Raw genomic sequence first — 17,197 nt, 5'->3', positions numbered from 1 at the left:
ACCGATCCTTATTCTTCTAGTTATTTTGCTCTCACGGTACGGCTCCGCGATCGCTACCTCTGCGAGACATGTCTCGCTTAATAGGGTGACGAGTTCTTGCACAGTTTCGTTCTCTAGAACTTTGGCTGTGTCACTCAGAACATGCACGTTGTATCAGTAACTTTGTTTCAACACTGCTATAGCTGTACATACCACTGCCTTGCAAAAGTGTTTACATTCACAGGAATCTGCGCACAATGTGAAAAAGAAGTGCCGCTAAATATGCACTACTACAAGCCCAATTGTTACCTAGTTATATGTGACACTCTATGCAAATATTGACACTTAGAGCGAGGTACAGTATGTGTACATCATCACAAGCACTGTCCGAAAAGTTCGAAGCCTGCACTTTTCCTGTAAACTGAGTAATTCATAAAGCAAGCAACAACAATCTGTGCACCTTATTTCGTACAGCTTGAACATACCGTACACTATCACTGCTTTTCAGTATAAGGCTTACGCTTTTCAGTATAAGGCTTCCATGCGTCCACCTGGTATATTGGTGGCGCATGGAGTTGTCACTATGGCAACTGTTGAGCTTCTTACGACAGGATGTGGGTAGCGTAGAAATCAATGGTCTCTCTTTAGTCCAGCTTTCTGAAAAAAAAAAACAGAGTCACGAGCAGAGTAAGACAGAAATTGTTGAACAAAATATGTTCAATAAATAAAGTGTCTTCAACAATACCCTTCTAGGATTTTGGACCATGAGCTTGTTTTCAGTGATGATACATTCTCCACTGACTTGAGGTAGGTTTAGAGCAATGAGGCATCCAAGCGTGCACTGATATGAGCAGTTCCTTGGAGGCTGCGGTTGGGCTGTAAGAAGAAATAACAGTCCTGGTTACTCTGGTAGAAGCGTGAACGCATTTGTTATGTATGACTAAGAAGAATATATATGGGAAGACTGCATATAACGAAGGTAGTGTGGACATAACATTGCTGTTTTTGTGAATTTGTCTTGTGGATGGCATTATAATAAATTTGTTTTAGTGACGTTCTTCAGAGGACAAAGCTTGGTAATTCCCCAACTGGATGTACCATATGGTTCATGAAAATGTAATATGCTTGATTGTTAACTTACGAAAAATGTACAAACGCGAAGATGTACTAAAGGTTCACTTACTTGGCTCTAATATGCAATGATATTATTAGCATATATTGCAGCAGACTCATTTTTAGCAGAAACAGGTAGAACTATGCTGTTATCTGTGTTACAAATTTTAGCAGTGAAGATATTTTCACCGAACGTGAAAAAGAAGTAAACAATCTCAAACATTCATTAGCTAAGTCGAACAGCCTTATGAAATGACAAACACTGTATCGCATGCACAAGAAAAGGGCCATGTTCAGATTCAAAGCAGCAAATTTTCACTCACCGGCGCACACGCCCACATTGAGCATGATTATTCTGTCTTCGCAGGTACTCTCCGAGCAATTTGCCAGCGTTGAATTTTCACGCTGAGGGCTGCGCAGCCGGACGTCGGTGAGACACAGAAGCTGACATGGTTCACAGCCTTTACACCCGCTCGCTTCGTCGTAGCGGCCCGCAAAGTCTGACACACAAGCTCGCATTGATATATCAAACCCGAATTAAAACGGAGCATCGTAATGCCGATTGACGAAGAATACCACAGCTAACCAAGGGACAATTTGAAAAAAAATTAACCGACAGAAATGCAATCGATGCCGATGGGCTGTTGCTTTTCGAGCGTCCGAATAATCTTAATACTGAACTCAAACAGTCACCGCTTTTGCAATAATAGTAAAGGTAAAAAAAACATTTTATTCAATTTTTCAAGAAAAACGATGTGGTAGCTGCTCTTTTACCAGTCTTTTCATACATCCTGAAATAAACTTCTTTTGCCGCATTGAGCACCCCTAACATAGAACACGCACACTAACTTATCCAACCGCTAGAAGAGGAGTCAGTAGTTCCACTATACGCGCACTTGACGAAACTTGCCGTACTCGATGTTTTCGCCCTCTGCGGCCATCGCGAGAACTTGAGAGTTTTCGGGGCCTGGTTGAACCATTCAAAAGAGGACTGCGTGAGTTTTTTCAATTTTTTCAAATTTTAACAACAAACTGCAGCAAAACGCGAGACTAATACGCACCATTTTCTGAAGTGGTCGTATATTATCTCCCCTTGCGCGTCATACTGAGGCCATTCAGGCTTTAGCGGTCTTAAAGTTCAAGTATGCTCCTGTCTGAAGAGAGACGCTACCGCTGGCACCATGCCAAGGGGAATTCCGCAACGTGTTCGCCTAAAAATGCACCTGCGAATAAAACGGCTACTGCCTGGTTGGTTCTTTTGGAGACAATGGAGACACGTGGTGCAATATATATTTCATTTCACATGCACTTTCGTTCTGTGCAACATGATAATATTTTGTAGCGCATACCTTATACCCAAACAATAGTTTCTGCACTGACGTGCATTAGTAACGAGTGGAATAAAAGGATATATTCACTATTTTCAAACTTTGGCTCCTTTCGCGACACCCTACCCTAAAGAGTTCAGTGTTTAAATCACCGACTGCATCTTTCGTGGACGTCACGACCCATTTACAATAATGAGGACTGATAAAGGAACTAAACCAGCAACTGTGCTAGCACCTCACGTGAAAAGACGAGGGAGCGGTTTCCTTGACCCCTTCAAACATGCGATGCATCCTCTTTGCCCCATTTGTTCTTAAAAACACGTGAACAACGCCTGCACTAAGCATCAGAGCCTATCACAATTTCACGCTCCTCGGCTGAACAATGTTAGCACCGCTTGTGCAGTTCTACGCTGCTTGCGTGGTGATGCACACTCAAATTAAAGCGCGATGGGTTGGTCATGCACAATATTTATGCGAGACAAGGAATAATGGATGAGTGGGTAGATGGCGAAGCGATGCAAAAGACAAATCACATTTGGTATTTCGCGTAATGAGCCAATGCATAACATGTACGCTACAGACATAACGAGAACTACTGTTCGCGCCACAAAAGGCGCAAGAAAAGCAATAAATACCAGGAAAGAATAATGCGCCCATTTTTGTATTTTCAGAGCATGGTAAGTGGCCCTTTCGGTGGTCAGAGCATTGCATGTCACGGCCTCCACTCCATTCCAGCCGCTGCCGTTTATCCGCCGCAGGATTACAGGCAGTTTATCCAATTTCCCATTCTTCCATAGCACCATTTAGGCCAGATACAGCTTCGTCAGGTCTCGACGCAAATAAAAGCAATCAAACACGTTACAATGTCTTGAACACCGCATCTAGAGGAGGATACTTTATTTGAGGCAAGTCCAGGGGTTTGGAGGTGGCCGCTGCTCTGCGGTGACAACTTCTGCTCATGCAATGAAGGCTTCTTGCAGAGCTTTGTCGGGGAACCATATAAGGGTCTTTCATATCACTTCTGAGGGAGGTAGCAGAAGCTGCCTGGGCGAGGCGAGACAATCTTATTACCAGGGGATGTGAGCTTGGTTTGCTATAATATTCACATCACAATATTTGTATAATGATTCGACTTTTCTGCCACTGAAAAGAGCTATGCGGTGAGGAGTGGTTAGCATGATGGTTTGAATTTAGCGCACGACAGTGGCCTGCGCTCTCCTGGGGTTGCTCTAAGGTGTGGGGTACAGGCCACCTGTCACGCCTGTACATAGTCGTCAGGGCACTGCAGGAGTCACTGCGTCTACTGTCGGTGAACCCGGTTCGAAGGAAAGCACGACCTGCTTCGCTAACCCTCGGGCCATATTGTGTGCCTCGTCAACGCGTTTTCCCGTATGAACGGGATATCCGGTCCTATCCGCGCCAGTATTGCAGGCATGAAGGTATTCTTCGAACACTTTAGTCATCGCAATTATGTTTAATGTAGTGTACCATTCAGATCAACTGTGTGATCACGTAATAGGTCACGTCTTTTAAAGCAACTGAACGCTTTCTGGTGAGCAAAGGCCTAAAAAAACACCAGGCCTGCATGGAAGGTGCAGCACCGTCATAGCGAAAGCAAGAAGAGCGGCTTTTCGGAGCCTATTCAAAACACTCATTGGGTAACTACTGCAAGCACACTTGCGTGACACCTACTAGAGCATTAATAATAATTTTTTGGTAGTAGGCTGGCATTCGCTATGCTACTTTTTGTCATTCTTCTGAGAAGCGTGGTATCCATTGAACACTTGGAATTTCGTGCCAACTGTACCTGCAGTGGCTGACGACGATGAGGAATCATGCCTGAAGTAGGTATGCGCCACAGTTACTAGGGGAACAAAAAGCTTTTGTAATGGGCTGTAGTATTGGACGGCCCACTCATAACGCTATTCGCATTCTTCGACGACTGGTTGTAACTTCGCTGTTTTAAAACGCTTTATAATTAGCAATAACGTGATTGCTTTCTTCACATCAAATCTGCCTAAGGAAGGTTTGCCAGTATGTCACAATTACCGGTGTAGCTCCCTGGTAGAATACTGGGATGGTACCCAGTGGGCCCGAGTTTGGTCCCCACTGTGGCATTGGTAATAGATTTGTTTTTGAATTTCACGCGATGTAGTTACGGAAACCGGCGTCAGCGGCGGCGGTGGACAACTGATCATGACCCGAGTTCTGATTTCATCACAGCTTTCGCTGTAACAAAACTGTCTACCATTTTTCATTGCCATCGTCGTCTTCATAGCGAGGATTCGCAAACGTAGGTAAGCAAAAAGATCAGTGATAACCCACTCAATCCTATTGCAGTAACCATACATGTTCGCTCCGAAAGGACTGTGTTTGAGGTCGCCTTGGTGGACGACCTCCAGTTTGAACACCGTGCATTCTTTTTTATGCACCTGGTGCCCTCTTGCATTCGTCGAAATGTGGAAACCTCGTTCAGAAATCAAACCATCGACTTGGTGTGCGTGGAAACTCTTAAGTTCGTAGCGAGTAGCCAGTGAAATTAAGTAGCAAATGACTGAGCAGAACCAGTCACTATGACCAAAGCGGTCATTTGTGACCAGTTCTATTGCGACTAAATTGGTCCTACAACCTATTATATCTACGAGTATAATGTTCGACATTAAAAATGAGAACATTTGACAAGGTAGTGTGATTGGGGTTGTATTAATGTAACATCAGTGTTGCTATACTTCTAACTGCCAAACCACAGCTCATCACTGCTGCTTGCACAACCATCTTCAGCTGCTGAGATGACTGGCGCTTTCGAGAGAAGCGGGGCGAACCTGTTCTTTCTGTACAGGAAATTCATTCCCGGAAACCTAAAATAAATACACAAGGAACAATGACCAAAATTTCAGAAAAGAGTGCTGCATACAGTATGCATCCTGCATAACTTACTGCTTTCTTATGTGAAGGTATAAATTGAGTGCATAGCAAGCATAATCAGTGGCATCGGACTCCACTGCAGTGATAAATGCAAGAAAAGTTATGCTGAGCAATAAACGCCATAAAAAGTGCGCTGTGGCAGAATCATTATACCTTTCGTGCCGTTGATATGAACTTTTCTTTACCCTTTCAGCTTGCTCGCGCAAACAAATAACAAGGACTGCTCCAAGTTGATAATGTTCCATTAGCTGCATGCATCAACGAATCTAGGTGAATCTCAAGTTCCATGCTTAAATATGCATCAACACAGCTACATGTGTATTTCTGCAGATCTACCATGGTACTCATTCGATTAGTTTATTAAAAGGAATGCAGTATGACGCACAACAACATATGCATATTTTATCTGTATTGCATAAAAGCACAGTGGCACTGAGCATACATGATGGTATGCGCATTGAAAAGGTATTCAGTGGAGGTAACGTGTAAAATTAGGTACTGTATAGTTACGTGTTAAAATGCGAATGGTACTAGTGTTCTTGAACTGGCTCACATTGACACGAATATATAATGGAAGAATCGGCTATTGGGTCATTCCAAGTCAGACGTCCCAGCTATTTTGGCGACCATCTCAAATGTATTAAAAAATCGCACTGATTTACTGCATTAAAAAAGGTAACTGCTAGAATATTTCACAGACAAATAATTTTTTTGGTCACGTGGCTGCCTCTGAACTTCCTGGAATCTTGTCTGGGTGTTTGTGAAAAAAAACATCATTTCATAAGTATCTCTTCTTCCGTGCCAAATTTGGTCTACAAGTTAAGTGAAGGGCTTGCGTAAATTGTTTGAAGCGCAGTAATATTATTACCATTTTTCGACCAGATACGCCTCAAATAATTTAGCCGAAATGTGTTATATCTGCATTTTTCTATATCAATACTGCACTTTGAATGGATATCTGAGGAGTGAATACTTAACACACATAAGGTATATTTGGAGGGAAAACTGTTTTAGACCTCTCAAGCTGTCAACCTTTACGAGAAAAATCGCGAATTTCACAAAATAGTCGTTTTGTCTTTAATGAGTCGCAACTTGCACAATGTGGTGGTTGAATTAAACTAGCCTTTGTACCTAAATCAAAAGCAAATAAACAGTTCTTTTCATGTGCCAGATTTTGTCATAGCAATTTATGTTTTGAGAAAAAGATCACAGCATACCAACGGAGTGAATGATGATGAGTGGGGCAAAGCGTCCATCCGTCCGGATGCACAAACAGATGGACATACAGTCTGACGCAAGTATGAACGGACAGAAAAACGGACGAACTCATGGACAGACCGACACACGGAAGCTCAGACGGACGTATGCACAGATGAACGAACGAAAGTACAAATGTACGGACGAACGATTCGCCCCACGAATAATTTTGTCCGTGTATATGCTGTGAAAACTACTAACGCTATCTATTGTGCAACTAATAAAGTGGCTAAGTAATACTAGTACGACTACAGAAGAGGGAACGGCCCACAGCCTCAGTAGCTTTGCCCCCAAAGAATTTTCGAATTCCAAGTTCCTCACTTGCCATTTGGTCATAGGGCAGCCTAGGCCTCGAAGTTTACCATTGACGTTGATGGAAAAATTCAAAAATTAAAATATTTTATTTCTTGAAATAGAAATTGTTATGATGAAACTTGTCACATACAAAGAACTTTTATTTGCTTTCAATTTAGGTAAAAGGTGATTTTGAATTCGATCAGCACATGGTGGAAATTGCGTCTTAATATGGACAAAAAAGACAATTATGTGAAATGAGTTATCTTTTCTCGTAGAAGTTAACAGCTTAAGATGTGTAAAAATAATTTTCCATCAGAATATCTTTTCTGTGAAGTAAGTAGTCAAAGCTCAGATATTCAAACAAAGTGCAGTATCGCAATGAGAAAGTGCAAACATAACACACTTTGGCTAAATTCTTAGAGACGTATGTGGCCGAGAAATTGTAATAATCTTACTGAGTTTCCAACACCGTACATAAGCCCCTTTACTTAACATGTACCAAACTTGGTATAAAAAGAAGGAGCGGTATTTGTAAAATATTTTTTTTCACAAACAACACTCCGACAACATTTGGGGAAATTTAAAAGGCAACCACGTGACCAAAAAGTTTTTTCTTTCCGAAATATTCAAGCAGTTCACTGTTTTCAGTGCATTTATTCAGCACAATGTTTTTCAAACACATTTGCCATAGCCGCCCAATTGGCTGGGAAATTTGGAATAAAGTGACCCTGTTACTTTCACTTTAAAACCATTGCATACTGCTAAATTAGGGCCATTTGTTTCAATGATGCTGGCAGGCTGAGGAAACATAACTCCTTCTTGATGCAGCTTAGACTGTTCAGAATTGTGCGTGTTGTGTTCCCAGATAAATTTGCTGCCCAGTCTTACATCTTGGCTGCAACCCATGCTTAGATACCGTGCAGTATGTTTAACAGTAGAGTGGTTTTTGTGCAACAAAAAGTAATAATATGCTTCACATAGCGAAAATACCTTTAAAATCTGAAGTACTTAGCGAAGTTAAACGCCAAAGCGAGGCGATGGCAATAAAACTCTGAATAACGAGAATATTTTGCAAGTTACACATGATGGAAACAATCTGAATTAAATGTGCTCGAACGTTAGCAGTTATGTTCAAACAAGCGTTTGCGCTGTTCAAGTAGGCAATTCGACCACACACACAGACTAAAGGTCTGTTCAAACAAAAGCCCAGCTTCAGTGCTTGATCCGCTAAATAGACACGGCTGTCGGCAGTGTCATGCTACGTTGCGGGTGAACAAAAACACCGGTGAAGATGAATTTAACGAAATTGAATGTATTAGCAAGTAGGAAAACTTCGCGAGGCGCACCTAACGCGAAGCAATATGCTGTGTTGTCCCCCGATGCATCAATCTGAGTTATCACGGTAGTGTTAACGTACAAAACGAAAAAGGACCGAAAAGAGTGACATGGACACCACGCCTTTGTTTTCCGTTCTCGGTCTTTTTGTGCAATAGGAAAAAAAAGACAGCAAATGAACTACCAACATGCCCAAGCATATGGGTCTTAGATACGGTTGATGCTTAGAGCTAACAGGCGCCGTCCCCACACATGTAATATTTAGTAAACTAAAATTGAGGCGCATCACGAGCGGGCCCCGTTAAACACGGCTGCCGACAAAGGACACCGCCAAAATTTGTTCAAATTCTTCGCTGAACCAGCGGCGCACACTCACTCTGTTTTGTACTCCAAACATTCTTAACAAATAAACAAAACAACTTGCTCACAATCGCACTTCGCCATCAACCCCGTGAAACGGCTCGGACAAATATTCTCGCTAAGTAAACAAATGTTTATTTGTGATCAACTAGTTGAAAACAAAATTGTTTGAAGGCATTATTCTCGTGGTCACGCAGTTAAAGCGCTGAACGGAACAACGAGAGAGCGGTACTCACTATTTCACTTCGAGTGCTCCCGATTATGAATCCGCCGGTTCAGTCTTCAGGATGGTGCACATCCGAAATAATCAGCACTGACAGAACACACAGGTCAGGCACAGAGCGCAGGCACATTTCAAACTAAGCACCGACTAATAAACTCCACTGATTGAGAAGCCACGTGCACCACACGCACACACACGGGAGGGTTTTTCGCCAGCGCACGCAGTGACATGTAAGACGATGTCGGTCCCTTTCCGGCGCTCTGCGCCCGCGCGCGCAGCACTCCCGCGCAGCCACGGTTGTCTAGGCGACGAGAATTCATGGTGCCGGTGCGCTCCAAGACCGGCTAGATGCAGTTTAACGCTGGCTTCAGCCCTCTACTGATAGCACGGGCGCTGCCTTTTTTTTTTCTTTTTGGGAGTGATCTGTTGCGTTATACTCGTTCTTTAACAGTACATCTAAATCGCAGTGAACAATGTGACGGTGCAGTGTGGCCAGCACGAGTAACTAGTCAGAACGCGCATTTGTAATATTCAGGAGCAATATCTAGCGCACCATCACCGACCTAATGTAGTGAATACTGGTAAAAAAAGCTAATCCGATGCTTTTTGCTTCGCTCTATGGGTCCTTAGGGGCCACACATTCAGGTTCACGCAGGTGATATTTTATCAGCACTTTCATTTCGGTAAAGAAATTGCAACATTGCATGCATCAGCCGTCACACTATTCGATGGGAACATATTGCCACGTGTGTGCTGCCCGGAAGACGAAGACGACAGCGCATACGCGCATCTGCACGTTTTTATGCAGCAAGCAATAACAAGAAAAAATAGGAACGCTCTGGCGCGCAGTAAATAAAAATACTGACCTCATGCTACTTTCTCAGCCTGTTAAATACTACTTCTGTCTTCACGTTGCGACACTACATTTGTACTTAGCTTGCAGTCTTTGGAACAAGACCATGGCTGAAAATATTTCATCTATGTTGATTTCTCACTACCTCCAAAGTCAAGGCTTTGACTGAAGCACGTCTGTTAGGGAAGTAGCATAAAATTAAAAGAAGGGGATCCACAAAGAGAGAGAGAGACAAAGAGAGCTAGACAATGCGTTTCGGCTCCCCTGAGAACAGCTTTGTTCGCAATTTAGTCAACAAGGCTCCCGTCATTGTGAGCAAGGCTGCGTCAAGGTCACCGAAATGTCCTTATTCGGCAGTTTTCTTTATGGTCGGTGTCCTCTTCATCATTTCCATGACGCACTTTTAAGGACACACGAAGAGAAATATTCAGTACAGTAATTAAATAAAACGTACCTACTAAAAATACATCTCGTCAATGTTCGTTTTTAAGGGACCCGATTGCCTGTTGACGTGGTGGTTATGACTAAACAACTGTGGAGTTGTTGTTTTTGTTTGCAGGTGGCGGAAGTTTTACGTCCAGCTTTAAAAGATTCGATCTTATGGGGGACGGGGGGAGTGTTCCATGCTTAGCTACACCAATGTGCGCAACATATCCTTGTTCAGGCAAATCAGTTCACTTTGTGAGTGTTGACTAATCACGCAAATGACACAAATGAAATGAACAGATACAGGAAAATTGTCGCTTACTCTATTGGACCAGCGGCACTCCTATTGTGTATTCCATCTCATAGTAGTTTGTGTGCTTTATCGATGAAAACTGTGCTTCGGTCACATTACTTCCTGCTTCAATACTAGACCCACAAGCAGCTAGTAGGAGCAGCCTTGCTGGTATCAAGATGGGTAACGTATGTCAGCAGTATAAGGAAAACTACCTAAAATGTCGTGCATTTGTAGCCTTCTAGGCCCGTGTGCTCAAATTTGGGCGAACGTTAGAGAACCCCAGGTGGTCGAAATTTCTTGAGCACTTCACTACAGTGTCTCGCATAATCATATGGTGGTTTTGGGACGTTAAGCCCCCCATATCAATCAATAATTTGTAGCCTTGCTCATCATCATCATCAGCCTGTCTACTTCGTTGCAGGACAAAGGCCTCTCCCATGTTCCGCCAGTTAACCCGGTCCTGTGCTTGCTTTTGCCAATTCATACCCGCAAACTTCGTAATCTCATCTGCCCACCTAACCTTCTGTCTCCCCCTACCCCGCTTCCCTTCTCTGGGAGTCCAGTTGGTGACCCTTAATGACCAGCGGTTATCCTATCTACGTGCTACATGCCCGGCCCATGTCCATTTCTTCCTCTTGATTTCAGCTATGATATCCTTAACCCCCGTTTGTTCCCTAATGCACTCTGCTCTCTTCTTGTCTCTTAAGGTTACACCTACCATTTTTCTTTCCATTGCTCGCTGCGTCGTCCTCAATTTAAGTTGAACCCTCTTTGTGAGTCTCCAGGTTTCTGCTCCATAGCTAAGTACCGGCAAGATACAGCTGTTATATACCTTCCTTTTGAGGGACAGGGGCAATCTACTTGTCATAATTTGAGAGTGCCTGCCGAATGTGCTCCACCCCATTCTTATTCTTCTAGTTACTCCAATCTCGTGGTTAGGCTCTGCGGTTATTACCTGCCCTAAGTAGACATAGTCTTTTACAACTTCATGTGCACTATTACCTATCGCAAAGCGCTGCTCCTTTCCGAGGTTGTTGTACATTACTTTCGTTTTCTGCAGATTAATTTTAAGACCCACCTTTCTGCTCACCTTGTCTAACTCCGTAATCATGAGTTGCAATTCGTCCCCTGAGTTACTCAACAATGCAATGTCATCGGCGAAGCGCAGGTTACTGAGGTACTCTCCATTAACTCTTATCCCTAACTGTTCCCATTCTAGGCTTCTGAAAACGTCCTGTAAGCACGCAGTGAATAGCATTGGGGAGATTGTGTCCCCCTGCCTTACACCCTTCTTTATTGGTATTCTGTTGCTTTCTTTATGAAGCACTATGGTAGCAGTTGATCCCCTGTAGATTTCTTCCAGAATGTTTATATATATATTTCATCTACGCCCTGGTTCCGCAGTGTCTGCATGACGGCTGATATTTCTACTGAATCAAACGCCTTCTCGTAATCTATGAAGGCTATGTATAGTGGTTGGTTATACTCTGAGCATTTCTCTATTACCTGATTGATAGTATGAGTGTGGTCAATTGTTGAGTAGCCTGTTCGAAATCCTGCTTGTTCCTTTGGTTGATTGAATTCTAATGTTTTCTTTGCTCTGCTAGCAATTACCTTTGTAAATAGCTTGTATACTACAGAGAGCAAGCTGATCGGCCTGTAATTCTTCAAGTCCTTGTCATCTCCTTTCTTATGTATTAAGATGATGTTAGCGTTCTTCCAAGACTCTGGTACTTTTCCCGTCAGGAGACACCTCGTAAATAGAGTGGCTAGTTTTTCTAACACAATCTATCCTCCATCTTTCAGCAGATCTGATGTTACCCGATCCTCACCAGCAGCTTTGCCTCTGTGCATGCTCTCCAAAGCTTTTCTTACTTCTTCTATCATTACCGGTGGGGTGTCGTCTGGGTTAGTGCTAGTTCTTATAGTAATAAGGTCGTGGTTGTCTCGGCTACTGTACAGATCTCTGTAAAACTCCTCCGCTATTTTAACTATCCTATCCATATTGGTAGTTATTTTGCCTTCTTTGTCCCTTAGTGCATACATCCGCTTTTTGCCTATCCCAAGTTTCCTCTTCACTGCTTTGACGCTTCCTCCGTTTTTCAGAGCGTGCTCAATTCTCTCCATGTTATACCTTCTTACATCGCATACTTTACGTCTATTAATCAACTTCGAAAGCTGTGCCAGTTCTATTTTGTCTGTTGTACTTGACACTTTCATGATTTGACGCTTCTTAATTAGGTTCTTCGTTTCCTGGGAAAGCTTGCCAGTGTCCTGTCTAGCTACCCTGCCTCCAACTTCCACTGCACACTCCGTGATGATACTCGTCAGATTATCATTCATTGTATCTACGCTAAGGTTGGTTTCCTCGCTAAGAGCAGAGTACCTGTTCTGCAGTGACACTCTGAATTCTTGTACTTTCGCTCTCAGTGCTAGCTCATTGATTGGCTTCTTGCGTATCAGTTTCTGTCGTTCCTTCTTCAAGTCAAGGCGGATTCGAGCCCGTACCATTCTATGGTCACTGAATCTTACCTTGCCAACCACTTCCACATCCTGCACGACTCCTGGGTGTGCAGTCATTATAAAGTCTATTTCGTTCTTATTTACGCCATTAGGGCTCCTCCATGTCCACCGGCGGTTTTCTCGTTTTCGGTAGAAGGTATTCAAAATACGCAGATTATTGCGTTCGGCGAATTCTACTAGTAGCTCTCCTCTGGCGTTTCTAGTGCCGATGCCATAATCTCCTACTGCCTGGTCTCCAGCCTGCTTCTTCCCTACCTTTGCATTAAAGTCGCCCATTACTATAGTATACTGTGTTTTCACCTTACTCATTGCCGATTCCACGTCTTCATAGAAGCTTTCAACTGAAGCGTCATCATGGCTGGATGTAGGCGCGTAAGCCTGTACTACCTTCATTTTGTATCTTTTATTCAGTTTAATTACAATGCCTACCACCCTTTCATTAATGCTATAGTAATCCTCTATGTTGCCAGCTATGTTTCTGTGAATTAGGAACCCTACTCCCAGTTCTCTTCTGTCTGCCAAGCCCCGACAGCAAATGACGTGCCCATTCTGTAGCACAGTATAGGCCTCATCTGTCCTCCTAACCTCACTCAGCCCTATTATATCCCATTCAATGCCTTCTAGCTCCTCGAATAATACAGCTAGACTTCCCTCACTAGATAACGTTCTAACGTTAAACGTTGCTAAGTTCAAGTTCCAATGGTGGCCTGTCCGTATTCAGAGATTCCTAGCACCCTCTGCTGCTTTGCAGATCTGACCGCCGCCGTGGTCAGTTGCTCCGCAGCTGGTGGGGACTGAGGGCCGTGACTTAATTGACGAATGCCTATGGGAGGGGGTGGCCAGATACTGCACCAGGGTGGCCAATCCTTCTCTGGTGATATCATCGGTGCGTACCGGCTTTAAGCCGGTACGATCAGGCTTAAAGCCGGTACGCACCGTTGCTCATAACACCCCAATTATGAGAGTGCAAATGGGGTCTTTTGCGGGTGTTTTATTCACAAACGCCTCACAATTTAAAAATGGAGTGTAAAAAGGGTGTTCATATGGGTGCTTTTGCTGCGTGCACCCGTTTTACACCTTTTAGGGTGTGAACATTTTTGCAGTGTGGGTTGCTGATAAGAGTTCTGGAGTCTCCATCATCCTTGTTTTACTCTCGCAGCTCCTGCAAGTTTAGACCTGTATCATAACTGAAGTGACCAATGGTCTATTAGTGTAGCAGAAAGCTACAGCTATTTGCGTTCCCAATAATAATCACATTAGGCTCATAAGGAATGCTTCCCGTCAATCGTTTCCTTCACGTTTTTGGCAATGCGAATGTCGTTTTCTCGATTTGTTTCTGCAAGCCCATGTAATTACGCGTCAATCGTGACACAAGTAACCAGATTTCGGGCGACCTCGCGTTAAGAGATCGCTAGCACTACTATGATGCGGGCAGTTTTGCGTTCCGACGGGCCATATTGAGTAGCCACATCAGCCCCATATGAGAATGACGGAGACAGAAAGTGGTACCACAATAAAACCTCGCCAAACGAGGTGGCCGTGAAAAGGCGTGCACATAAAACAAAATCAATATTGGCCCATTGCCGCTATTTTCGCATGTGAGTGATTTAAAAAAAACAATATTGAGTGAGCTGGTGGATGGTCAAGAAAGACAATAACTCACGGCAGAAAACCTCACGGCAGAAAACTCGCGGCAGAAAACGCAAGAAACTTATGATATATATATATGACGAATGAATAAGTAGAAAGCACCAGCCTTCATTTGTAATATGCGTCCTTCGTCACTAAGTTTTTTTCTGAAGTTTATCTTGTTTTCATGCGTCTTTTGTACGAAAAACAAACTTAACTTCACCGAAAAGTGCTCTTTAACGAACTAGTGTATTCGGAATCTCATCGCAATGACCTCGCACCATGAATTTCAGATCTCTTTCTTCACGCGCACGAAACAAGTGCGAATTGATAGAATGCTCGCGTTCTCTACTTTCCCTTCTGTGCGAAAAATAGGCCAAGTTGCTTTCAAAAATTCAAAAATTGCTCAAGGGCAAAAGAGAGAGATTGATAGAGAGGGAGAAAATGTACGCATATGTCGTAGACAATTCGCCTTCAAAATGCCCAATGAGGGCTCCCTAGAGTGCATCCGAACTCTGAGCGCAGGCAGAACTTGTCTCTTTCCTCATTGCTACACGTAACGTCCCTATAGAGTGTAGTGTAAGTCGAACAGTAAAATCACATTAATTTCCATGTTCTTGCATCAGCAGATATTTCAGCCTGCCACTGCACTAAGACTACTTTTTTGCACTAATGTCCCAGGAAAAACATGGTACTGCCGGTGATGTGAGGGTCAGCATCTCAATTAGCCAAACCAACATGCTACCTATTCGGCAGTGTAATACGCGACATGTCTCTTCATTTACTGATAAGGATCAGCCACCTCTCCCTTATGTATCACACGTCCATATTTCTGCAGAACTTCTACAGGGACGCAACATATATGAATTGCTGGTGCACCGCAAAAACATATTTTAGAGCAGCCATGTGCAACATTGTTGCAGAACCATAACGAAAATACCTGTCTTTTGTTGCTGCCCAAGACCGCTATCCAGCTGGTGGTAGCCCGTGAAGCGCGTCGACTCGCATTCTGCGTCCGGGCGGGAGCTTCCGTGCTCATCATGGCCATGCCGGTGACGACCCTCTTGAAAGTCTCGAGTTCCTGTTCGAGCACACTGTCGAAGCGCCTTTGGCCCAGCTGCCGAACTCGTACTGGAAGGAGTTCAAGTACGGATCAGTGTACTCGTGGTGGCTGAAGTTTCACGTCTAGACGTATTTACGAGAAACAGCTGCGGAGATAAATTTGATTACCTTCCCTCCCAGTCTGCGGGATTTTCAATTAAAATTGAGTGCCGTGAAGTTGCCAGTTACTTCAAGTGTGCGTAAATGGCAAGGCTATGACTATCACGGAAACGCGTGCGCCGCTTGAGCATTTTCCAACTAGTGCCGAAGTAACGCGGGCTGACTATAGCTACGCTTAAAGGAGTGCGGCGTCGCAGCATTGGAATGGTCGGAAAGTAGCACGTTTATATTTGTTGCCTTATGTCTATATCGCGCATTTGTTAAATGGTCAGTAAAAAGCAAAACAGTGTCTTTTTCGTGACAGTAAAAATTCCACCCTCGCATATAGAAGAGTCTTTCCAAGCGAGAAAACGTGAGAAAAATGAACTGCGTGGATGATGTGGCATTATTAAATTTTTCCCAATATTCGCTGTAACGTCAGATATTTTGACGGCGCCAACTATATGACCTACGCAGTCGCGAATAAATCGAAGATGGAGTAACCTCTGCGCAAGAAACCTTGGCCATACCATGCCAAGCTTGAGCAAACAGTTTTGAGCCTATTGCATCAAAATACGACAGATACACTTTCTAATTTGTCACGTCAATCACGTAGATTTTTCCGGCAAATAAAAAAAAACATGATTATGACCTTTCTGTTTCCTCTAATACTAAACTTTTCATAGAAAAATTAACGAAATCAGAGCTCTTAAAGTACAGTATACTAAACTAAACTATTTCATTCTTTACTATTAGTGCACTTTAAACGTGATGGGGCTTCACACCATATGGGAGCGCCTTTTAAAACTAGTTCGGAGGACCACGGCACCCCAGTATAAACGCTTTATGAGATAAGCACTAAGGTTGTCGCTGGCCGTTGCACACATTTTAGTATCTAACCATGGAAGCTGTTACGCCTATGAGTCCACACCGAACGTCAATGTTTCTGAAAAAGGCAATCTGTGTCAAGGCCAGCAATCGAGCCCGCCTGACACGACCAACTCAACGACGTCATCAAGCGGCGGTGCCGGTGTCTCACGCAACGCACCGCGAGCTCCCTCAGTCCGCGAGCCCTTTGAAGCTATCGGCGCCTTTCAATCTGGCGAGTTCTGCAATGCGTCGCAACATCCGTCGTCCTTGGTGCAACCAGACGCCGTGGCGGGCCCCATTGGAGGATTCCGACATCACGGCCAGTGGCGCTTCTGGTTAGACATTTGGTCGCTCAAAGAATCCACCCGGTGCCTATAAAAAAAAGCCCTGTGGAGCGTCACGAGCAGCTGACCTATGCGTCAGAGAAGCCACTCGTCGGTTCGAGCCCCTTCGCAGTCGGCGCGCCCGGTGTCCTTGGCAGTGGCGAGTTTCGTGGCGCCTGTCGTAACCTCGTCGGCGGTGCGCCTCGTAACAGTTTGCGAGAGAAGACATCTCGGCTCTTCGAGTCCCTAAGCTGTCGGCCC

This window comes from Rhipicephalus microplus, chromosome X (assembly GCF_043290135.1).
Source record: "Rhipicephalus microplus isolate Deutch F79 chromosome X, USDA_Rmic, whole genome shotgun sequence".
Classification (NCBI taxonomy): Eukaryota; Metazoa; Arthropoda; class Arachnida; order Ixodida; family Ixodidae; genus Rhipicephalus; species Rhipicephalus microplus.
The sequence above is the reverse complement of the archived record's forward strand: the minus strand, read 5'-3'. Positions refer to the sequence as shown.